The sequence below is a fragment of the Anas platyrhynchos genome, chromosome 3, assembly GCF_047663525.1.
Source record: "Anas platyrhynchos isolate ZD024472 breed Pekin duck chromosome 3, IASCAAS_PekinDuck_T2T, whole genome shotgun sequence".
Lineage (NCBI taxonomy): Eukaryota > Metazoa > Chordata > Aves > Anseriformes > Anatidae > Anas > Anas platyrhynchos.
The window spans coordinates 5,886,453-5,911,504 of NC_092589.1; the positions used below are offsets into that span (position 1 = coordinate 5,886,453).

A 25,052-nucleotide genomic window follows, 5' to 3' on the forward strand; every position below is an offset into this window, starting at 1 on the left:
GTGAAAGTAGGGGTAGACGATTTGCATATTGTTTTGGTATAAAGCTGGAAAAATGCTTCCATATGTGTGAGTCAAGTAACTTCATCCTGCATGTTTTTCAGATGGCTGGAGAACCCTAAATAAGAGCAGGCCCTGCCTTGCTTCTCTTTTTTATTTATTTTTTTTCTTTTTTCTTTTCTTCTTTTCCCCCTGCAAATTACTTGGGAGCATTCATCCCTCCCTCTCGTTAAGTTTGCTGGTCTAAGCAGGAATACTTGAGACTGATTTTAATTCTTAACTAGATGGACATGATTTATTAATTCACATTTGAAATAACAATTGCAGTCGGAAGGAATCAGCTGAAAGCCTTAATTACATTGGAAAATATGCTTCAGTGTAGCATGGCCCCATCCAGATTTCAGAATGCATAATTATCATCATTTTTTAATTTTTATATTTGAAAAATTGTGATGGAGACCAGACTCTGCTGGCTACTCGCAGTGCTTCAAAGCAATGCCTAAATCAGAAGTGAGTCTTTAAATAGATCATTTTCTTACTTGCTTGTTAGTGCCCAACCACATATGCAGACTTATTGTGCAGGGTTTGGCCTAAGCATTTTGAGTATTATTTTTACATCCGAGCCAACTAGCAGTTTCTGTGCCCAATTCCAAGGAAAAAAAGATGTTAAACTGTGAATGTGCACAGGCATATGAGCCGAGATTAGGTAATTTGGGATCACTCCATAGAAATCACATATGGGCCTCGGGGACTGGGAATTCATTCCTGTTCAAGCAGTGACCAAATGAGGAAAGCAAGATCAAGGTAATTAAAAAAAAAAAAAAAGAAGAAGAAGAAGCAAAACCCACCAAACTTTCTGAAAGGAAAAAATGCACCATTGAACAGAAAAGAAAAACCAAAGCCTTCCTGGCCATAATCTTGACAAAAATATGACAGTTGAAAGAGATGCTGCCTCACTTGAGCCAAATGAAGTACACATGAGCACTCCTCGCTGTGATTGCAATTCCCATCACCATTCTGCCTCTAAAGGCTTTGCAGTATTTTTCTGTAGCGTCATCCAAAGACACTGCTGTGGGAGGTGACCCGCAGGCTCTGCGTGTCACCGGCTGAGCAGAAAGAACTTTTTTTGCACCGTGTCCTCCAGACTGTGGTTGAAGAGTACAGTTTGCTTACCAAGGTAGTGAAAACAGATCAGCAAATGATGAAAATGTGTAATTCCTTCTCAGCAAGGGGCTTCTCCCAGTCCTTCCCTGACACAGAGTGGTCTGAAATTGTGCACAGAAGTGCAGGAGTGATCAGTTAGATGGGGGGACAGAAAGATCACTTTAACCACTCTCGCTGTCCTTGACTAATGTTAAAAGCTTTTGCCTTTTCGTTCTGAACTTGATGAAACTTCTTACACCTGTTCACATGCAGGAATGTACTTCTGAAGTAAAACAAGGTAAGTGCTCTTCAGAAGTCATTGTTAAAATACAGAGGAGGATCCTTCTTTTATTCCGAGTTCTTCCTTCTGATGTGCACAACTCTTCAAACATTTTAACAGGCAATCAGTATGGTGGAAAGCTCTTTGTGGTTATAGCTTGCATGATGGAATAATCCCACTGGCTCTTGTCTCCAGAAGATGGAAATGATACTGTTTATCTACACTCTTCTGTAGCAGCTTTTGGCCAGTGTCGCTTTTGCCCTAGCTAACCCCAAGCCTCCGCAGCACACTGTGCGGGATCTCGTTAGCTCTCCAGATCTTCCACAAAACGTAAGCTTTGCTCCAGATCCCCGCTCAGGGTCACCACCTGTTGGTTGGCTGCTGAGCCCATGGCACGTGTGGTAGGGCCTTCTGTGCATGGGGCTCTCTCAGACCTACAACAGCATCTTTCCAGGGCTGGCAGATACCACAGAACTTCACCCGCAGGCTCCCGACCTTCCTGCAGCTCGGAAATGGCTATTTCTCTTAAAAGGTTTGAGAAAGTTTATAGGAAAAGGAACGGACAGAGCTCACAGGATGACTGGTGAATTCACCCCTCTGTCCCCTCAACTGACTAGCGGTAAAGAAGGCAACTGCAAGGCTGTACTTGAAAGCCTAAGAGCAAAAGAACAATCTTTTCTCCTCTTGGCATGGTTTCCAATGATGTTTGCTGTCTGCCAGCACCAGTGAGTTACAGTACACGAGGTCATCATTATGTACGTGGTGCCAAGGAGGGCAAGAATAACCCCAGGAGCAGTCTGCTTGCTGTCACCGAGCAAGCGTTCTCCGCTGCCCCGCCAGGACATGCAGCTACCTGGTGGTTAGACATGACTGGAGTTACGTTTGAGCTGTTTGTTCATCCTTTCCCAGCAATAACACTGGTTAAATGTGCGCGTGTGTATGTATAAGTTCTACATATGTATGTATAAAAATATAGACGCAGCCACCCACAAACGTAGACGTGTGCTGTACATGCCGAGCTCATCATCCGTCTGCTTGAGAAGAGAAGGACAAAGCTCTGGGCAAACTGGAGGTGAAGGAAAGGAATCAAGAGTGATCTCTGACAGGGGGAGACAGTTTCAGCGAGCAATGTGGCTCTGTCATTTTGGAAACGGAGGCTTTCTGAGAGGAGAGAGCATTGTTGCTTTAGGATCTGATTTTATTCGGAATGTTTGAGTACTTAATGAAGGGTAACACCACAACAGGAGCTCAGCGAGCATTGTTGGCGCAAAAATCATACCCTTATCTGACCCCCAACAGTGAAGTTTCTGAGCACTAAGCACCTCTGCGTTTATCCTCCTTGCTCCCTGGCAGTGAAAGAAGTTCATTTTTATTCCTGTTTTAATGATAGGAAACTGAGAATCAGGGAGACGATAATTCGGACTTCCAAAGGGTTCTGTTTAAATAACTAGGTGTAGAAAGAGGGCGGCATGCCAGGAAAAGAAGGTCTTCTGAAAACATTTCTGCAAACATCAGGAGGGAGCCAAATGCTTTCTGCTACACTGGCCCTCCTGGGAAGGACGTTTTCTGCAAACCTGGCCTTAATTGGTGCTGAGCACTGGAAAATTCTGGTCCTCTACCCAGCAGTATGGCATTACAGGTCAGCTCGTGTATCCCAGGCCACTCTCTGTTGCATTAGACCGTCTATCTTCCAATTCAGTCTTTGCCCTGGATGTACATGCCCAATTTTATTTTGCTTTATTTGTAAAGAGTGAATTCAGGAGGAAAAAAATATTCTCCCAACACCCTTTTTTCATTCTATTTTCTGTTTGTTTGGTTTTGGTCATTCTCGTCCTTCAGCCTGGGATTTACAGAAGCTTGGCCCATCCTACCCCCGTCCAAAATGCGCTGAAAAGGAGCCATCTGTGGGTTCCCTCTGTTGATATATTTCCAAAAGACCTTGTAAAGTGACATTAATTGTTCTGACTGCATGCACCTATTTGTTATTACACACTGCTGCCTGATTTTTTTTTTTTTTTTTTTTTCCGGAGGTAATACGGAGGTAATACTCTTGCACTGCGCTCCAATATTTGTGTCCAGCTGGCTCAGAGGGAGGCACCAAGAAGCCTTCCTCCCATCAGGGCCCGAAAAGCAGAGATCTTCTGTCATCATTTCAGCTCAGGGAACACATTCCCTACTTTCCAGGCGATTCCTCGAGCACAGGTGGGACCCACCCACCCCGCAGTGTTGGAGTTAGCTCCTCTCCACGTCCCTCCCCCTGGCCTGGGCTGGCTGGAGGAGATGGGAGCACATCGCCTTCAGCCTCATCTCTGCTGATGCGTGAGTCGCTGCCTGCTCCAGCCAGGAGCTGACATTCAGCGCGGCACTTTTCTGTCTCCAGCAAAGCCGTGCAAATCTGATGGACTTGCTGGGCAATATTAAATCCCAAGCAAAAGCTTTATAAAAGCTACTTCAGAACACTATCAAATTATTAGTATTCTTTTTCATAATACAGATGGTGTCTCATTTTATTGAAAGAAAAAGAGAGAGAGAGAGTTTTTTTTTTTTTTTTTTTTTTTTCCCAGCCCTCTTGGGAATTATTTTATTGAAAATATCAAAACTGGGAAGATTTCTCCAGTGCCAGGGGTCAGAATCTTTGACTAGTTTGTTGTAATGCGAACATATAAAAATTCACTCAGTGCTCATTCTCTGCCTTTTATTTAATGTACAATCCAGGTAGTTCCACTTTGATTCTTTACATTACTGTCCCTAGCACTGAATGTTTGCCTTGAGTGTTTTAAATTTCTTTCATGAATTCTGAAGAAGGGAAAACTTCAGGAAAATTGCCTTTGGCCTAATATGTATTGATGTACTATTACCAATGAAACAAATTCTGGTATTCCAGCTGATGCTGAATAAACAACTCCTTTGTATTTCTTCTGGGAAGCTCTAACTTGAAGTATCTCTGTAATATCTCCACTTAAAAATAGCATTTTTTTACTAGTTTCCTGTGAATCATATCTGCATACCTTAATGAGTAAGTGTTTAATATTTTAATTTCTATTAATACTGAATAGTAAATGCTGCTGAAAGTCAGCCTAAGTAAGAACTATGACAAGCAGCTAAGTTACATTTTTCCCTCTGCATCATTGTCATCATCATCAAGTACTATCAATATAAGGACCAGGCAAGTCATAATTTCAAAGGAATTGGGTTTTTCAATGATTGCTAAGGGCAGAGTTGTCATGCAGACCCTTTATTGTGACAATGATTCATGAGAAGAAAAGAAATCAGCTCGATTCTCTCATCACCAGTGACATTTTCTTCGGACTGGCAGTTACAGTATTTTTTTTTTTTTTTGCTTATAAATAGATTACTGGTAATCTCTAAAGCCAGGCAAGGGTGACAAATATGGAACCCAGATGGATATATTTGTTACTCATCTTTCAGCATAAACCTGGGCTATGAAGTGAGATCACCAAACACAGCCTTGTTGCCTCAACTGTTTTGACTTTTTCTTATAAAAAGAGGCACTTTCACCCAAGCTGCATACTTCAGCTCCGTGACAATTTGTGTTCAGGTATGAATTTGGCAGACTCTCTGCCATGCAAATGAAAAGCCTGATTTGGAATAACTCTGCTGAATGAAAGCTTGGCTCTTCTTCAGGTTGGCACTGCGTGTTTGAGGCTATGTTGGCCAGTACTAAAATGCTTTTAAATTCCCTCAAAATGACAGCTAAGGAAAGTATTGTGTTGGTATTTTGAGGCAGACCTTAAAAGAAGGACTGCTTTTGTCTGAGATCATACAGAGCATCGTGTGCAAGTGCTTCTCGTGTTCTTTTCAGGGGGTTGTGAAGGCTCTGTCCATGCACCTGAGCATGCAGATGTGTTGCTGATGGGAAGGGGAAAGCGTTTCACAGGGCTGCGGTATGCACCTCCATGATCTAAGATGAAAAAAACACTCCATCAGGATGTCTTTGATTGCTTTAACCTTTCTGTCCTCCACCCCGAGGCACCCCTGGAGCTGCTCTTTTGCTTCCAACCAAGACTCCAGTCTGCTTCCAAACGTCCCACTTTAAGTAAGCAGGTGGCTGAGGACTGCCGAGTCCGGGGGCATCTCACCTTAGGCATGGTGTAAAAAAAAACACGAAAAAATCAGGGTGAGCTCAGGCCGGTGCTTGTTGCTCCGCTTCTGACTATGCAATCCCTATTCTGTGAATAAATTCATTTCTGCATGTTTAATCTGACACCTTTTGCAAGCAATACACTCACTCAAAACACCAGCAATGAATAAACACTACCAGCCTCTTTTAGATATTTGATTGGGTAGCTAATTCACAAATGATTGACTACTCAAGTAGTGAGAGCATATGGAGGCTCTGTGAGCGACTGTCAACACGGGGAAAGTAGGCAGGGAAGCCAATTGTTAGGAACCAAAAACAATAGCGAACAAGAAAGTCCTTGAAGGAATGTGGCACTGGGTCTGCTCTAAGCACGAATTTATGAAAACGCGTGGCCAAAACAAAAGAAGATGGCAGCAGCATTTCCTATATGTGCTCCTCGGTGTTGGTTATTATTATTCCAATTTTTGACACTTGAATGAAATGTGGTATAATTGGGCTTCATAGCTGCTGCTTCAGGCGACATCAATTGCCTTTTTTAAAAATGATGATGGCGTTGAGGGAGACTCTTTTTTTCCTTTTATGTTTTGAAGTTGCCGCACTCCCGGTGCCACTGGTACAATCCGCGGAAGGGGCATTGTACTCCTGGGAGGGCCCGCGAGGCTGGGGACTGAGCCCATGAAGAAATACGAGATGCAGAAGAACAGAAAAGTAAACACACTGTAGGATGTTATGCTGAAGCGAATCCCAAGATATCCCTATTTTTTTATTTATTTTTTTTTTCTCTGGGTTTTCCGTACTGGTAGTTGAAGCATTTCGCTTCCTTGCTGGTAGCACGTGGAGCATCTGACCGTGCCGCTGTGTGCAAGGAGACGCCGCTCCCTGTCCTCCTGTGCTTTGATTCCGTACTCAGTTCTGCCAAGTTTGAAGGACCTTAAGCTGTCACAAAAGGAAAATCGTTCCTTAAACTGTGTTTACTTCTGCCACAAAAACACCTCTGCATCTTTTGTATGTATTGATAGGTATTCTGCAGGATTTGGTTGGCTTATTTTGACTGGGGAGGAGATGGGATGAGAAGCATTATGTTTTTCGAAGTTGGATTCAGCAGGGAAAAGGAAGCCGTGTTCGTCATTCTGCTTTTGCATCGAGAAGCAATTCTTTAAGAGGTAGAACAAATCTGTAAAAAAGCAGTATTGAAAAAAACTATTGATAAGAGGAATGGATAAATCTCTTGTGGCTGAATCCTTTTTGGGGACAGATCCTACTGGCTATGTTCAGAGACCGCATCGTGCACCCAGGTTCTGCTCTGCTCTGACCCTGCCAGTGCGGGGCTGGCAGAGCCCCAGCGCAGAGCAGCGTTTTCACTGGGAGTCCTTAAGGAAAGCTCAGTGCTCTGGGGCTGCTGGGCTCTGCTGGGCTCTGCTGGGCTCTGCTGCTCCTGCAGCCTGCCCTGTGGGGTGCCCCCTGCCGCTAGGGCTTGGCTGGGGACAGAGAGCCAAAAGAGGTGGAGGGATTTCTGGTTACAGCAGGGGAAGCCTTTGCTTTGCCTGACTACAGGTGGAACGGGCGCAGGAGGAGAGGAGAAAAATGGGTTGAGCCATGTCTGTGTAGCTTTAAAAAACAAAATATTTGCATATCTCCAAGGCAGTTTCCCTTCAGACAGACCCAAATGAAAGGTCTGGATCCAGACACCCCCAAATGAAGGACCATCTGTACTGCAGCTCTCTTGCAGCCGCTTCATGGAAAAACTGCCAAAGGATGCGCAGGATGAAGCCCTTCTGCCAGGTGCTGCCAGCAGCACTGCTTGATGGGTTCGTTGTCAGGAGGTTCCTCCCCAGACAAAAAGCCCCACATCCTTGCTCAGGTCCTCAGGTGAGCAAAACGTCTCCCCTGGGTGTCCTTGGACAGCGGAGTTTCCTCTTTTGTTAAGGCCTACATTGGTGCATGAAGCAAAGAAAACGATGCAGAGAGAAAAGGAGCCTGACAGGGAAATTCAACCAAAGAGAAACATCAGTTTGTAGAGCTACAGCCTGTAAACAAGAAATGTGCAAACTCCCCTCCACGCACGCACACATGTGCATGCTGTGTTTTGGGCAGCCGTCCTTTTCCTCACCTCTCTTACCCTCTGGCAGGAGTGCCCGGTGCATGTTGTCCCTTCAACATTTCTTTTTGCTTCTCTCCTGCTCCCTCCCGCAGCACCCCCCGGGAGCTGTCACTGTGGCCTGGTGCAGGTGCTGTCTCTCTGCCATGGGGTGAGGTTTGTGTCTTCCTGCCTCTACTCGGTCACCCAGACTGCAGGGTCAGAGTGCTGGCAGAGGCAGGTTTTCCCCTTTTCCCAGGGACTACTCTCACCGAAACACCAGGCTTCGATTAGTCTAAGGCTCTGCCAGACAGTAAACCCCATTTCTTCTTCCTCTTCTTATTAGTGAGATCCCAAGTGGAGGATCCCCTGTGACAGACAGCACTACTGCCAGGACCTGACACCGAGCCGGGGCTGCCGGCGGGAGCCAAGCTGTAGCAGAGCAAGCAGAGAGCCTGGTGCACTCGTATTGGCAGGTAACTCTTGGAACTTCCTTGCCTTAAGACATAAATTTCAGCGCATTTTTTAACTACTAATGATTTAGGATCTCAAACAACTTTAAAATATTCCTTTAAATGAAATCTTTGCAGTTAACCTTTAACTGCTTCCAGTTCACAGAATCTTTTACAAGAAAGGGCAGGAAATCAATAGCTTTAAAAAGCAAAAGCAACAGCCCTAGCATCAGCGTGTGCCATATCACACCGGTGTGCCAGTGCAAGCAATTGCCTGGAGCAGGCAGGAGGTGATGCAGAATAGCCATGCTCTGTCTGGGTTACTTCTGCATTATAACTTGGCTCCTAAGGAATGGTACGAGGAAAAAGGGAGGGTGAAGCTTGGTTTCATCACCAAGCCATTATGAAGGGGAACCTGGGGCAAATGCTGTTTGTCCATACAGGAATCCCTAAATCCATCAGTTTCTCAGAGCTCATTAGTGTGAGTATGGCAAGCAGAATTTTGACCTGCTTTTAGTGTTGTGCTGGTCCTGGAAATTGTTGCTACTTTTGTCACTCTATTACAAGTGCTATGAAACAGGGAGAGATCTAAAATTAAACCAGCTGCTTATCAACCTCAATTTCTCCCCCTATGCAAACAAACCCAAACTGCCCTCTCTCCCCCATACACACACACACACACACACACACCATTCAGTAAGTTTTACTTTGTTCGGCTTTTCCATGCTTTTGTCTCAGATGTGAGAAGGTTGGACACAAGGTCATTCACTAACCATTTCATGTGGATCCAGCAAGTCACTTCAGGTCTTCTCCCCCTCCCCTCAATTCATCTGAAATCTCTGCTGTGCAGTAATGGAACTGCAAACAGTACAGCAAAGCCCTCATGGTGAAAAATAAAAAAGTGCTCTTGTTCCAGAGGAGTGCTGGGAAAGGATGTCCCTGATCAGTGCAAGTCAAAATGGGTTGTTTGGATGTCATATATTACTTAGGCAGCAGATCAGGATGAGTTTGAACCCTTTTAAGCAGAAGCTGGGAAGGGGTTAGAAATACTTCTTTCATCAATAATTACAGGAACTTCTGTTCAGCCTTTGCGTCTTCCTAAGGCCCAGGACATACTCCTTTTGGACCCCAGGGAAGGGCAATTCAGAGAGGATATTATTCACAGATGTCAAAACCCCCGTGCATGTGTCACTCGCCAGTACTGTGGTGGCAGGGCTCTGCCCGAATATCGGTATGGATGTGGACTGTGATCTCCTGTGAGTTGTTCTGCCCAGTTTCTGGAACTGACTCCTCTGTCTCTTAAGCAATTATTTAAATCTATATGCTCACTTTCCCTGTCTGTAAAAATGGGCTGACTGTCCTCACTAGTGTATTTGGAGAACAAATTAATAATGTCAGGCACTCAAGAGGAAAAGTTTTTCAATGTGTATTTGCTCTGCAAAACTGCTCAATATTGTTATTATTTATTATTCTATGGACTCATCACTCTCAGCTCCCTTCTGCCAGAAGCTGCTTTGAAAGATGGATAAGTTGCACAAAAATTATTTTCCTTCAGTTTTCTTTGTGAGAAGGTTTTAAATGTGGCATGTGGGGGGGGATTGCTTTTGTGAGGGAGGGCAAAGGAAGACATGCTGCTGTTATGAAATGGATTTGAAAAGGTGGAACCAGGGAAAAACAACTTCTTACCTCAAATGCAGACTGCTGAAATGCCTATTTTTTTTACTCAAATAAGAGGCACAAATACAGAAGAGTGTAAACAATCCTCTTAATACCAGCAGATATTTTTATAACAGATTTTCTTCCCGTGCTGTCTCTCCCTCCACACTGGTGCAGCAGACGTAAAAGGCAGGGACAGCAGTGAATGGGCATCATTACTGTTTGTGAGTACTGCATTTGATGTAGCTGATAGGAACCACCGTTGATCCTGCTTCACTCTCTACTTCCAGTGACTTTCCATCTGGTGCAACTCGTGCTGTACGCTCCCTCAGGTTTATGTGAAAACTACTGTGAAAGCAGAGTCATTGATTTTTGTAGGTTTAGTGCCAGAGCAATTTCAGATGGCACGATGCTGATTTCCTTGACTTTCGCTTTCCTGCTCTTGATACTTCTGTGTCAAACTCAACACCTTTCCCAACACTATCCTCCTCCTCATCATAACAAAGTACTCAGCACCTCCTCCTCCTCACTAGCGCTGTCAGCAGGAGCAGTGGAAGGGTGCTACAGGCGGCTGTGTTTGTTTTGACAGTGCCAACTTTCAAAAGAATCAGCTGAGTTGGTGGGAGGCCTCCGTGTTTGTGTTTCTAAACATAATTGTTGAATCCCTTGTTGGGGATATTTCACCACCGCGCATCGCCTCTGGAACGGGAGGGGTGAAGTTAACAGCCTGGGCTTGAGATCCCTCCTGTGTTACGCCAGCCATCGCGGTGAAGGATTTCGTCTGCCGCAGATCTCTCATGCCCTAGACAGCTAATGACGTGGAGGGTCTTGTCCAGGTCTTCCAATTAGTCTGTGATAATGGAATAAGTCGTGGGGAGATTATTTTCCCGTGCCATTGTAAAAGATCTTCTGAAGGCTCCATTTTGATTTTGCATATGTGACCATTCATCACAGCAAAACTTCTGAGTTAATATGCACGGCCGCATCTGTGGGGTCAGGACCAGCCCCTGCAGCCGGGCCATTCGGGCTGCCAGCAGTGGGGTTTGCAAGCAGGCTGAAAGGACAAAGTGATTTTGCCTGAGTTAAAGGACATTGTTATGGAACAATTCTCACGTTTTGTCTCTCTGGTATCGGTGACACAAGATGCTATGATTTATGACGTGGCTCTGGAAACCCTGATTAATTGCCTTACACTGCTGATGTGCAGAAGATGATGTGAAAAGTGTTTTTCCCAAGCATTTTGTAAAACGTAGTGGGCAGGGAGTGGAGAATCAGAGACTGAAGTTCTGACATGGGGACTGCCTGCTCACAGAAAGCGCGTTACATCGTTGGATTCGTCCTTCAACTTCTCTTTCATCCCACTTAAGGGCTTATCTCTCCCCTGACTGCACAGGGAGATCAGTCCTCAGCCTGTTCCTCTGAATGGTGTCAGAGTTACGTGCACAGAGCAAATGTCTGCAGCGAAATCTCTGTGGCTACTGAGACCATTTACATACAGCAAGTGAGGCTATTTAGGTAGGTGCCAACCTGAAAGCTACTTATTTCTCAGCTCTTTAAGGACTCAGACCTTGAGAGATACCAAATATAAGTGGATAAATGGCTTTCGCTTGTGTAAGTCCAGTGGCCCCTTCATACAGGTGATTGAAGCAGTCATGAAAAATTGAGTCTCTGCCCATATTCCTTTGAAATAAAATCCTGTGCCTTAATCAGCGACTTCCCTGCATTTATCTACATGCCATTGTTTCTTTTTATTTTGCAGCACGTCTGCTCAATTCAGGAGACATTTTTGTTGCATTTCCAAAATGTGGGATATGCAGTGAACTTAGCTTTAGAGCTCTAAGTCCTTTTCTTCCCCACCTAAAAAAAAAATCCCACCTGCTCTTTCTTTGTGTATTAGCACCCTGCCTTTGGCTGAGATGTGGGGAGACAGAGAGTGTATCTGCAAGTGCTTCGCTCACGCTTATGTTCCAAATGAACATGACATTATCTTTGAACTTAAAACCAGTTCTTTGAAACACTGCATTTTTTACACGGCACAACAGTGTGCCACAGCTCGTAACAAAAACGTGGCTGCAGAGGGAACTGAGGTTGGCCTGCGGTGGCTGGATGCGCCTGTTTATCCCTTCGTGTGTACAGGGACGAAGCCTGCAGGCGCCCTTCCAGAAATACAACGAAGGCATTTGCTGCAGCACCGGGGCCTGGGGGTAGCTGTGTGTGAGGGGATGGGGGGGTGAGGACATCCAAAGGGAAGGCTGCAGCCCACAGCTCAGCGTAACGGGGGCCCTCAGACCGTAGCCAGCGCGGGTCCTCACCCGGGCGGTGCAAGGGACGTACAAGGGGTTGTAGGTTCCTTCTGCTGCAGTCTGGTGGCAACCCAGTCTGCTCTGGTGTTGAGCTGGGACTGTTCTCCCCCCCCACATCCCAACACCTGTGCATTTGATGGTTTTTGCTCTGATCGTCTGTATGAACTCCTCGGAGACGACCATACACGTTGAGGCAGAGGACAGATAGCTTTGCTCTCTCCTTTGGCGCGCTGGAAGGATAGATATTACGTTGAAAGTCACACAACAGCCATTTCAGAGGGTGACTCTCAGCTCCTCTGCAAACAGAAGAGAGCTTTGCATGCCATTTAATATAAAAGAAGGTTATTGCTTTAATCAAACTATTTTGTCCTATTTTGGGATAGAGAAGTCTTTATCGGTTGAGAAACAAGGAGGCTCAGATCCTGGGGTTTTGTTTTTTCAGTGGGGAATTTCTTCTGTCTCCTTCTATTGCTCATTTACCTATTCTGTCTTACTGCTTCTCTTCGGTGGAACAGGGATAGTGCTTAGATGTCTCTTTAACATTTGGGGTATGTGATCTAGTCTTATTTATAAAATATTCTGTGCGCTGTCAGCTGTAAAAATGAAGTGTAAGCCCCAAATATCTCTGTATTATTAATTTTGGCATTAGCAAGACATGTAATTTTTACAGCTGAAGATGGCTTCTCCTTTTTAATATTAGTCTTTCTCATTTCACAAGGTGAGCTGTGCTTCAGCTCTCCGAGGGAAATGGCCTGGAATTCACAAACCTGAACAGAAAAAAAGAAAAGAAAGGGACAGGAAAATTAGGAAGCATGGCCAAATAAGCCAGGCATATGCCCTGTATTTTTCTTTCACATTTCAGTCATGAGTCACGCCGTGGTCCTCCCTTCCAGATGAGCCGACTGAGGCAGAAAGAAGAAAAGTAACTCCGATGGCATAATAAGCTAGAACTTGAACAGGAATCCAATTAGCTCTTTTGTTTTAATGCTAAACTACGTTGCCTTGACCTCAGCCCACAGGTAGTGCTAACGTCCGTGGCTATTGTCAGGCAGTTGCATGAATGTGTTACAAAATTAAATAATGTGGCATTGTGCTGTATGACTAGCACTTAGGCACTAAATTATCACAGCTCTCCCTGACCTTGGCAGCATCATAGGGTTCATATTTTCAGAAAGATGAATTGTTCTCAGAACAATTTCTCAATGTTTTAAACACACACACTTTTCTTTAACCTTATGGACACACAGTTTCTACCTCCTTGTACTGTTATGATTTTAAAAACACTGGTCCCGGCACAATGCCACCTGAAGTCAATAAAAGGGCTCTTACTGACTTCTGTGCTCTGGTACTTTATACTCGCAGGAAACTACCAGATTTGGGCCTAAAGTGGGAGAACAAGATGTGTGCAGCTTTATGGAGTGCTTTTTTACAGGGTCGGAGAGCAACAGAGCAGGGCAGAATGATTCATGGTCAAGGCTCAGTAGCCACAGGCCGATGCAGTTGTTTTTGTGTAATGCTCTCAAAATTTGCTTCCAGTTTGGTTCCAGAGAAGGAGCAAAGGGCAAGTTTGCATACTTTTTAAGTGAATATTAAGACCATATTAAGCAAATTATGAAGTCAGCAGAGAGGCAGACCCCCTTGTTGCCCCCCCCGATGATTGCTGATGGTTTTGCTCCCCAGACGGTGCAGGAAGCCAGACTTGGCTCTGGGCAGTGTGAACTTGTCGTTGCTCTCTGCTTTAGACACCAGGGTAGAAGAAGACCTTTGCTTTCCAGCCCACATGCTGGGTTCCTGTGCAGTGCTCAGAGAGCTTCTCCTTGTGGAAGGTTTGTTACAGGTAGCAGGTCCTGAGGCCCTAGAGGCATCAGGAGTTTCCATATTAGCAGCATAAGATTTGCAACAACTTTCTGCCAGGTATTACCACAAATCAAGCAGTCTTCATGTGGACTGGAGCTAGGGGCTCCAGTTTATATTGCACATTTTTGGCAAGTGTGATTTAGTTCTGCTGCATGATGAACCAAATACAGAATTTCACACAGAATTTCACACAGAATTTCTAGGTTGGAAGAGACCTCAAGATCATCGAGTCCAACCTCTAACCTAACACTAACAGTCCCCACTAAACCATATCCCTAAGCTCTACATCTAAACGTCTTTTGAAGACTTCCAGGGATGGTGACTCCACCACCTCCCTGGGCAGCCCGTTCCAGTGCCTAACAACCCTTTCAGTAAAGAAATTCTTCCTAACATCTAACCTAAAACTCCCTTGGCGTAACTTTAGCCCATTCCCCCTCGTCCTGTCACCAGGCACATGGGAGAACAGGCCAACCCCCACCTCGCTACAGCCTCCTTTAATGTACTTATACAGAGCAATAAGGTCACCCCTGAGCCTCCTCTTCTCTAGGCTGAACAAGCCCAGCTCCTTCAGCCGCTCCTCATAGGACTTGCTCTCCAGGCCCAATAGAAACTTTGTTTTGTTCTGGAGATTTGTCTTCAGTCAAAATTGCCTTGTAACAAAAGATCTGATGCGTGAGCAAGACATATTCTGAAAGAAAGTGGTTTGCAGGCCAAGTGCACCTTTGGTCTCTGGGTTCCTCTAGGTTCCCACTTAGCCAAGGAACTGGCCAAGACACAGCATTTTTCAGCGCTGTGCCTCTTCTTCATAGGGCAAACAGGAATGCCCAGCCACAGGGCACATGTGCTAAGGAATCCAAAGGATTATAGTGTTTGTAAAAAGATAATGGTGGAAGTGCCGCATTGTGCACGTTTCTGGTCTCTGCATCTCAAGAAGGGGTGTAAACTCTGAAGGCTGGTGCACATGAAGCGGTAAGATGTGTGCATTAAGAACCTCCTGGCCCTGCAGGAAGTTATGCAGCTCTTCTTCACTCTGCTGCTTCCTACGCGTTGCCTTGAAGCATCTCCTGTTGGCCACTGTCAAAACCAGAATGGATCACTGGTCTGACCTGGTGCAGTAATCCCGAGGTTTATATCTTTGTTAATTAAAAAATGCTTTTGACTGGCTGTCTTGTGAATAGAGAGAGAAAAAGGAGAATCAAATCATTTGAACAATTATTAATACAATGTTAAAAACAAAGAAAAGGAGTGGAAAATAAAGATATACTTGTAGCCTTTTCTTGGAGATAGTTTTCCAGTGCAGTGTAACATAAACAGATTAACTGCAGTGTTTATTCAGTGTGAAAAAGCAGTTCCAAGAGCCCCAGGTGCTTGCCAAGTCCATAATTGTACCTCCTTAAATACTTTCATTACTTGGAAGTACAATAAGAGAAGCAGAGACACATGCTTTCTATTTTCTTGTCAACAAAACACCTCCAAGAAATTAAACTCTATTTTCTCTAGAAATTTTCAGCAACGTTTTTTCCCCTGGTCTTAAGAGGAGGGGAAAAATGCCTCCGAGATGACGGCAGAACGACACCCCCTTGGAGGGATTTCTACACGCGGAAAGAGAGGGACTGAACTGAAACAGTGAGAGTCGTGTTTATTAAAGTTTAATTAAATTGTGGAGGACATTAAAGAGGGGAGCATTTAAACATGCATCTAGATTTGATGTCCTACCAACATAACAGCAAATAAAGAGATGGTCTTTTCTGTAGAGTTTGGCTGTGCTGCTGTCCTCACAGCAGAGCTGGACTGGCCCAGGGAGTGCGTGTCCAGAGATCATTTACTCGCTCACTCCACCAGAGCTGTCGGTCCTCATGTGTTCAGCAGAGACAGCTCAGGGCCTGGCTCCTGTGCTCATGTCCAAGTCATGCTTTAGCTGCCCCCGAGCCCTCGTCTCCGCTTTTATTTCTCCATCTGCCCACTGGCTGACCCATAGTCACGGCTCAGGTGGCCACAGCCAAATGCCTTCTGTACCACCATCAGCTTCTGGCTTTTCCTCTGCCTCCTGTGCCGGGTAGGTTTTATAATTTCATCCAGTTGTTGAACTCCGAAATTTGTGCGTGGAAGCAGCATGGTACCTTCTGGAGAGGTGTGGATATTACCTTGAAGATGTCTGCGATAGATAGATGACTTTATTGCTTTTTAAAATATGGATTCTTCAGGCAAACCAACTGCATAGCCTGTGTGTGATATGTCTGTTCTCTTTCAGCTTTGCCTGCTAAGTGAGAAAAAGGCAAGAACCTTTCCAAAGGTGGGGCAAGTTCCTTTCTTCAGCCTTGTTCTCATGACCAGGTGTGGAGCTGTTGTTCTGCCCTCAGCTAAGGAACAAAATACTGCCTTGGAATGCAGTTGAAGTGTTCCTTGGTAAAATTGGGCACGATTATATGCCCACGGGTCATCTGCAGATAAACCTAGATGTAATCTGATCCTCAGCTCTATCCAGGCCTTATTGTTTGAAGAATATGGGCAGACGTTTTGGGCTGAGGGCTTTGTGTTTTTAGGAATGGCTTAGTCAAACAAAACTGTGTTTCTGAGCATCTCCCTCCTGTGCGCCAAACATATGCAGTCTAACTCAGCTCTTGGGGGAAAGGCGTGTGGCGGGTGAGATTTCTTCATATAAGTCATGGGAAAAAAAAAAAAAAACAAAAAGAGTAAACTTCTGCTTCAGAAATTGCATCTGAACACAAGTGTAGAGAGAATTGCTCATCTCACAGCGAGAACAAGCCTGTACAGTTACACAAAATTTGGTCTTGAGAAAGGCAGTCTGAATATTTTATTTATTCCTCTCATATCCTTTTATGTCTCAAGCCTTGATTACATATCTAAAAAGAATTTCCCTCATCTTTTTTAAGGGAGGTTGTGATGTGCTGTGTTGTCTCTCTCCAACTAGTTCCTTATTGCTCTAACCCGTGGTAATGAAAAGCGCCGCTTTCTCCGCGCTCAGTGGTAGGTGGAAGAATGATATCTATCCGATGATCTTCGTGGGAACTCTATTGTGTTATTATACGATGCTTGGGGTGATATCGAACAATGCACACCTGAAATCTTAAAATTCCTCCTTTCTCCCTGGAAGGGGGGTCTTTCTCTCGGAGGATCTTAGTTCGGAAGTAACCCTGCAGGAGAGCCGAGACAGAGAGGTTCCTGGAGAGCGTTTGTAAGGAGAGATCCCCCGTCCCCGGTACCCACAGAGCCTGGAACATTGTGATACGCTCCAGCCGCAGACCTGGGAACACAAAGTGTGAGAAGACACTTGCCAGCTTTATTTCCCCAAATGCAACAGCCCTTTTTAGTGGCAGAAAAATGTCTGCGTTTCCACATCGGTTTAATAGTTTGCCTGTAGATCACATCCCTTCCTATCACAAAGAAATCATTTCATCCTGCTGTGTAATTAATACGCATGTACAGTGTGGCAAACATTTTCCTGTAGACTGCTTATTTTGCCTGTAAATTACAGGAAATCCTATACAATACACCTGGGAGCCCTGCAGTTTGAAATTAGAATACAAACCATCCCCACCTCCTCCTGCTTGGCCAGCTTACCAGTCAGATTTCAAAACTCTGTTTTTTGTTTAGACGTGTAATAAATTTGGATAGTGACACACTTCTCTTCAGCTTAAAATTAATACCCGTTTTAATTCCAAAATGCAACCGGTTTATGGCTCATTGAACTGCTACAAAGGGATGAAACTGCACGGAGGTTTCCAGTTGCGGGTTTTGTTCTGACACACATGCACCACACAAATGTGTAACAAAATCCCTATAGTTTAAGGTATATTGGCAGTAAAATCAATGTCCAAGCCTAAGCTCTGTGTGATGTCACATCTGTATGAGCCCTGAGATAGCATTAAAAGAGCAACAGCTGTTACTTGTTGTACACACCGACTTTTTAAAGGGAAGCTCCACATTTTCCCTCCTTTGCTGGTACCCTGTGAGTCTCGGTGACAAAAGGACCTGCCAGGAACATGACGGTGCTGACTGCTGGAGCATCATAACCACCAGTCCTCATTAGTTTGGTGCAGACTAACTGCAGGGCATTACCTTCATTACACCTATGCTTGGTGTGCGTGGACAGAGGGTTTTCTGCCAGCACAGGGGGCAAAAAATATCTCCATCCTCCTGCCAGTTTGTGACCTTGGTGCTGCAGAACATGTGGCTTCACCTCCGGCTGTTGAACGAGCACCCCGTTTTGGGAAGGGTACGGTAATTTGGGGAAAAGGTAGCTTGTGGCTCTCCTGTGCTCTGGGGGCTGCTGACGGCTGTGGCAAAAGCTGCTTCCCCAGAGCGCTCTGCCAGACATAATCACATCCCCACAGGTGAGGGAGGTAATTCAGTCTCTTTGAAGCTCTCTTCTGGCTCTCACTCCTTCTCTCTTAAACCGGGAATGGCAATTGCATCTGTTTATTAGCACGCATCAGAGACCAGCAAATTTCCATCACTGGGAAGATCTGTTCCCTTTAACAGAGGCAGAGCAAATTCAGCTCTCTGTTTCATCAGGGTAAATCTAGTCTAAGGCAAGGCTCACACTGGATAACAGTTGCTTTGCCTTGAAGTTTGATGGTGGTTCAGTTCAACAATGGTAGGAGAAAATAAGAGCAGGTTTTGCCTGCAGCTTGCCTGGGTAGCTGTGCTGGGCAGAGCAGTCCCGGCAGGCGTTCCCCGTAGCCGTGGCTGCTGGATCAGGGCGAGGAAGCAGTAAGAGAGCAGCAGAAAAAATAAACCATTGCTGGCTGAATGCTGTATTTTTCCCCTGCTGTCAAAGGAACTCTCCCAACGCTGGGCACGTTAGTAAGATGTTATTCGCAAGTTTTGAATGGCAGTTTTGTAAGCACATGGGGATTCAGCTGAGCAGGAGGATCTGTTTCTTGGGGTCTAGGCTTCATCAGTGGCTCTGTTTACAAAAATCAGAAATGCCAAATGTTGCTTTGCAAGGCTTCTGAGGCACTGGTGTCATCGGAAGCTGTTACTTTAAAGCTGTGATGTCACAGTGGAGGAACATGATGTCAGGGCTGTAAAAGAAGGAAATAAAACTTGCTAAAATTCCTTTTCACTTTTGGAAGTTTCTATTTTCCATTCAACAAAAAATACTCTGTTCTCTTTCCTGTGACCTTCACCTTCTTTATAAGTACCCCTGCCAAGAGCACTAAGGGTACACAGGAACCACCATTCCCCATCTCCCTGTGGGAATATAGCTACCTTTTATTACTGGGACTAGTTCTTTCTTTAATGGTTTAGCAGTAAAAGTTTTTTTTCTTAAAAATAAAAAAAAAAAAGGAGTGTGAGAGAGATGAAGAAAGTGGCCTTTTTAACTACTACAAGAGGTATTAAATAGTCAGCCAACCTCTGGAATCACTTCGTGTTTTCCATGGAGCTGGGTAAGGAGTGTTATGGAGGTTTTTTGAGTAAAGTTTATTGGAACTTCACAGTAGGACTACAAAAATGTGGATACTCTGATTGTTTTTGTTTAATAAGACTCAAGGCTCCTGGCTCTACCTCACTTTAATGTCTTATTGCTCCCTACATTTTCTCCAGGATTTGAGTGTATGTTTTCTGACAATCATTCACATGAATATCATTTTGTCTTGTCCTGCATGGCACTATCAACACCAAAAGTCATTAATCCGGGCTGTGACTGTGGATCTGCAAGTTAGATTTGGACTGTTAGTTGCAAAAAGACAAATTCTGGTTTAGGCATCAAGTACTTCCTCCTCCTAATAACAATGTAGTCGCTAGCTTTGAATTTTTGGACTGTTTCCATCCTTTTACATGACAATGGCTCTCACCAGGAGCGAGCAAAGCAATTAGGAATAGATGAAATGACTCAAACTCCCATTAGGCTTAAACTGAGCCTGTTTTTAGGAGTTTGCTGAACTTCAGTCCTTTCCTTTATTTCCTCTTCGTGTTTTTTCTTCCTGCCTAGCTGTCTCCTGTGAGGCTCTGCCACTGCTTCTGCCTGTGGAAGCAGGGGTATTTCAAACACTACGAAACAGGTAGAGAAATCAGAACTGCAAACACGTCACATTTTATAAGTCAGAGAGTCCTATATAAATATTGGTATTCTTGAGCTCATTGGAGCCAAATTCCAAACCTTTTGGTCTTGACTTTTGCTAATTCTTTTATTCCCTTGGGAATGTTGAAAATTAACTGATGTTTAATCATAGTTTGCTCTGTCCTTTCTTGCTCTGCCTGAAGGCTTACTTTGGACATGGGCTTGATACAACTTATTAAAAAGCTGGTTGAGTGAAAGCTATCCCTGTGCCTAGCACCATGGTATCCCCTGTCTGGAGTCTACCCAGCTCCACAGCTATTTCCTCAAGGTCTAACAAACCCCACTTTTTTACAAGTGATGTTCTTACCAAGCTAGAAGCAGGTTTTAGGTGTTAGGTTTGACAAGAGTTCATATGGACAGGCTTTCGGGACGTCTCAGACTTTGTTGCTGAGGAAAGATGAGGTGTGCTAATGTCTTGGTCGTCCTCCTGGCTGGGCACTCCTTTGTCCACACACCCTGCCTGCCATGGTGTGGGAGACGCCGCGTACTCAGCAAGCTCTTACCGTACCCAGAAATTCCTGTGTTGAATCTAGGCTGTATTTAGAGCTGCCCGTGAAAGGGGAACGGGCTGGGTTATGTTCATCTGAGGAAGAGAAATTAGCGCCTAGTGACAGAAAAACCTGAGACAATGCATACATTTGTTCAAGCGTGTTTGGTGAACCTTGTTCTCACCCAGCTCTGGGGGCAATGTTTTAGACAGAGATTCTTTGATGATGCGGACATCAGATTAAAAGGACAAGTAAAACAAATATGTTTTCTCTGTGTTACTGGTTAGATTATCTTGTTAAAAATAACAGTGTTATCATCTAGCTATTTTCCTAACCAGCCTAGAAATGCCAGAGGCTCAGCAAGCTTGGTAGTTCTCGTGGTAGGTGAAAGAATCATGATAGGAGTGGATATTCCCAACCTCACACAACTCTAATTAAGAGTAATTCTCAGTAATGGACTTTGGCTGCAGGCTAAATAAATACCACTCCTGAATATTTTTCTTAAATCATGCAGAATTGTGTTAATTGAAACTTTCACATCTTCTTCTAAATTGAATCCAACTCTGTGCTCTCCAATTTCTGTCTTCTTGCGTGTGCTGCTAAGTCCATCTGCTAACAGCAGTGCAGTTGGAGGCATGGCTGAATTTTCTCACAACTCTTTTCTGTACAGGGAGCACATCCTGCCTGCCCCAAAAAACTGTCTTTGGGCTGAAATATGGCATGCAAAGATAAATAAAGATAAAGATAAATAAGATCTTTGTTTTAGCAATTGAAAAATAATTGTATCTCTGGTCCTTTCTGAGGTACCTGCTGCAACTGCGGCTCTTCCACAAGTTCAGGCGTGGGACAGGAATGACGTGGGTTTTAATATTAACATCAGCTTGCTGAGGACTGAATTTGTAGGCCCTTGTTTTTTCCTTGGGCAAGCTTATTTTGGAGCTCATTTCTCAAGAAGGGAAGGAAGTAAAATGACTGAAACCTGGTTTTGATAGAAGGACTTAAATGAATGGTGAGCTGAGCAGAGGGGGACATCTGAGCCCAGCTTCTCAGCTCCTGCAGCATTGGTCTCCTTTCTCCATCCCCCGTATCCTTCCATTTGCTCTGCTTCCACTTTCCCAGCCTCTCTCAGGCCCTCTCAGCTCACATGGCACTTTGTCTAGGATTTCTGCCTTTAGCAGCCTTCCTCATCTCCTTCCTCACATCAGGGACCTCTTTTGTGGAGGTATTTCTCCTCCTGCCCTCTTCTAGCTCTTCCTCATTCCTTCTCTTTCCCCCTCCCTCTTTCCCTTCCTGCTGCACCATCTGCATTGCCAAGGCTGATCTCCCTACCCCTTTGCACCTCAGTTTTCCCCGAGGGGAGAGCTCCTGTCGCTCCCCGCGTTCCCCGATCCCGCTGTGGCTGTGCGCGCTGCCTGCTGACACCGCGGCGGCATGCGCTTGCTTTGTCAAGCCCGGGGGAGCCACAGGGGTGGAGAGTCTCAGACTAAGTGTTGAGAGGATTTGATTTTGCAGCTAAAACACTTGGGTGAATTTTAACTTCATCGTTTTGTTGCTGAGCATCCGTGAAGGACCTGTGCTGAATTCACAACTTGCAATATGTTCCCAGCCAAGCGCAGGGAAACAAGGAAGCGCAGCGATGGTAGGTGGAGAAGGCCATGAAGAAAATCGGCAAAGTCAACTTCTGTTGTGCAAAGTACACCAAGTGCATGCAGGCAGAAGGCTGGTGATTCTGGAGAACAAAATTGGGGGGGGGGAGAATGACTATCCTTGTCAAGCGGGACAGGACAAATGCACCAGGAAATTAGCAGTGATCTCAGGTTTCTGGTAATTGTTGCCAATAGCAGAGGAAAAAAATGCAGAAGGAAAGAAAGGGACTTAAGTGTGCTTAGCACGGGAGATTAAGATCAGGTTTTCAAAGGCATAGGCCGTGCCTTCCCCCAGGGGTTTGCAGACACACGTCACGCCGCAGACTTTGGCATATGAGCATGGAGACGCCTTTGTGCTTACCATGATAGGCAGTGGCAGTCCGTGGATGGTTCCCCACCTAGGGTAGCGCTTGCACTTGGCTATCTCACACCTTGGAGTCTCTGAACATTCTGGAGGCAGATTTCAGAAGCAGGTTTTGCTCCCAGAAGCCTGTCTCCTTTGTGCTCCTCCAGAAGAGCAGATCCAAGGAGAAAGCTGACTTCTGAGGAGGTCCCAGGAGCACAGAGAAGGTGACTGGTGACATACGCCTGTCTCTAACCACACAGTGCAGTGCCACCCCCGGTCCTAGGTGACCCCTAGGAGGGGCAGGCTGTATCTCACCCAGACACTGCTCCAAAAAATGCACAGGGCAAATCAGGCCTCACATGGCTCCCATCCACCCCAAGGGGGGAATACAGGAGCAGGGTAAACATGGCTTTGTCTGGCTCTTCCGTAAGTACACAACGCAGCTGCAGCAAAAGGTGCAGCTCTAGCTCCTGAGTATTACGGCTGGAAATTTTCCATCTATGCCTCAGTCAGAGCAAGAAGCTACAGAACAACAGGGGCTGTCGTGTGCGTGCCTGAATGCCAGGCACGGCACCGAGAAGTTAAGGATGCTGCTCAAATCGTAACAGCAAACGTCCCTGCTTTAGTGGGTTCGAGTCAAACATCAGCTGGTATTTGATCAGAAGGTGGCTTGGTTTTTTATTATTATTATTTTTAATATGGTTTAATTATATTGAAATGATGTTGGGGGCTCAGTAACCAGTGGCTTGAAAATTAACTGAATTATGAAAGCTGAAATGTTGCTGCAGCATCAGTTAATGACAAGGTCGCCACCACTGTCATATTCAAAAGAAATGTCACACTTGAGTGAGGCTGAGATGGCTGCACTGTCCCATGGTTCCAGGTAGAGAAAATGAAGCAAGGGCTCCTTGGGTACTGTTTTATCCCATGTTTGAATCTAATGCATTCTTTTTTCAGCTCATTTTGGTTCTGCTGTGTTCCCTCAACATATGGAGTCCCTAGACATTAAGCCGTAACATGGAAACTTTGGGGGCTGGGAATTACAGATCATGAATAGATTGAAAAGTCCCACTAAATGCTCCCTTGGGTTGTTTGTGTAAAGATTAATTTTTGTTGTTTCTGCCTTTTACAAAAATCAAATAAGTCTAGAATTATTTTGCCTTACAGGCTGTAATAGGGAGCAGTCTTTTAGCATGCCCTGTACACCAGCACAAAAGCGCAGGAATGCAAATCAGCAACTGCCTCAAAAAGGTGCTGTAAATTGAAACGGGGAGAAATGTAAGATCCTGGGGGAAAAAGGGGGAAAAGTAACTGTTAAATACCTGATGTTTGCACACTGATTTAAAGTCCTGATTTTATAATTCAGTGTAAGTCAAAACAGAAGGTAATGAGATTGCACTTGGCCCTGTGGTACTGAAGCCAGGACGAGCAGGATTAGTCCTGGCATTGTTCAGCCGGTGGCTGAGTAACGGAGGAGATTACTCAGAGCCTACTCCCTTGTCTGAGCTTGCTGCGTGACCAGTCGGTAAGGCTGAGATGAAGCAGTACCGTATTTGGCTGGTAGGTCCTGGTAAAATGAGATACTGGCACGTTTAGGAAAATAAGAGTATTTTTCAGAACTGAAGCCATACTTTGACCCAAAAACTAACTTCAGCCATAATTAGGGCACGCACCTTGTTGGGAGCAAAGTGGAACAGGAACCCAGCTGGGAGTATGAACGTCTGGTGACTCTCTAAGCTGCTTCAGCACAAAAACCAACAAGGTACTTTCACCAGGTATTTAAGTTACCAGCGGATAGGTGGTAACAATCAACTGGAGGGCCTTAAAATTGTAGCCCACACCAGCTATTTGCACACAGGGTGGCTCTCTGTGTCGTTAGACTGAAAGAGGTCAACGCACTTTGCTTTTCTCCCTTTTCTCTTTTCACCCATCGCAAAGCCTTAGCTGTTTGAAGCCCTCTGTGAAACTGTGCTGCATCTGGCCATCTGCACCGAACCTCCAGCTCATCTCCCTTCCCAAGCCTTCCTGGGACACCAGCTCATTTACTGTGACTGCCAGAGAAAACAGTTTGATCCTCTCAGTTGCTCCATGCTAAGTGTACCTTTTTTAGAAATTAGTCATTTTATACACTTACGGCTAGAACAGCCATTGGAGCCTATTGTTAAGTTCCCAAATATCAGAAACCTTGTGTCAAAGATGTTGAGCAGCAGCCCTGCAGCTGGATAAGGAGCACCAAAGGCAGTGACGTGTTGCATGGTGGGCTGCCATTACCCACAGGACAGGTGGCCTGTAAGGAGAGAAGAGGTTTGGGGAGCTTCTTTTCTGACTTATGCCTAAAAACAACGACCACCACCACTAAGGAAAGAGTCTGCCTGCTCAGACTCTGAGTCAGAGATGAATTTTTGGAAGATGGAGGGGCTCTGGCAGACACTTAGGTAGAATTGCTCAGATTCATCCCCATACTCTCCATGGTTATTTTCAGGTCCGAACTGATTTCTGCAGTTGGGTATTTACAGGAGGAACGGGAGCAGTCCCACAGACCTCCTTGCTCTGTCTTCTGAAGGACTGGACATCTGCTGGAAATTTCCTACTGTTAATTCCAGCGGGGATGGTGATG

The 25,052-nt window shown here is 45.1% G+C and overlaps 1 protein-coding gene across 4 annotated transcripts in view; it reads left to right on the forward strand.

Annotated features, from left to right (window-relative positions):
• Positions 1–25,052, forward strand: part of LOC106016886 (uncharacterized) — a 538,115-nt gene that overhangs the window by 431,046 nt on the left and 82,017 nt on the right. For 3 of the 4 annotated variants that reach the window (XM_072035211.1, XM_072035213.1, XM_072035212.1), the window contains one exon: positions 7,946–8,075. The exons of the other annotated variant lie outside the window; for it this stretch is intronic. The gene's annotated coding sequence lies outside the window, so the exon portion shown is untranslated. The remainder of the gene's footprint in view (positions 1–7,945; positions 8,076–25,052) is intronic. 4 annotated transcript variants of the gene reach the window in all.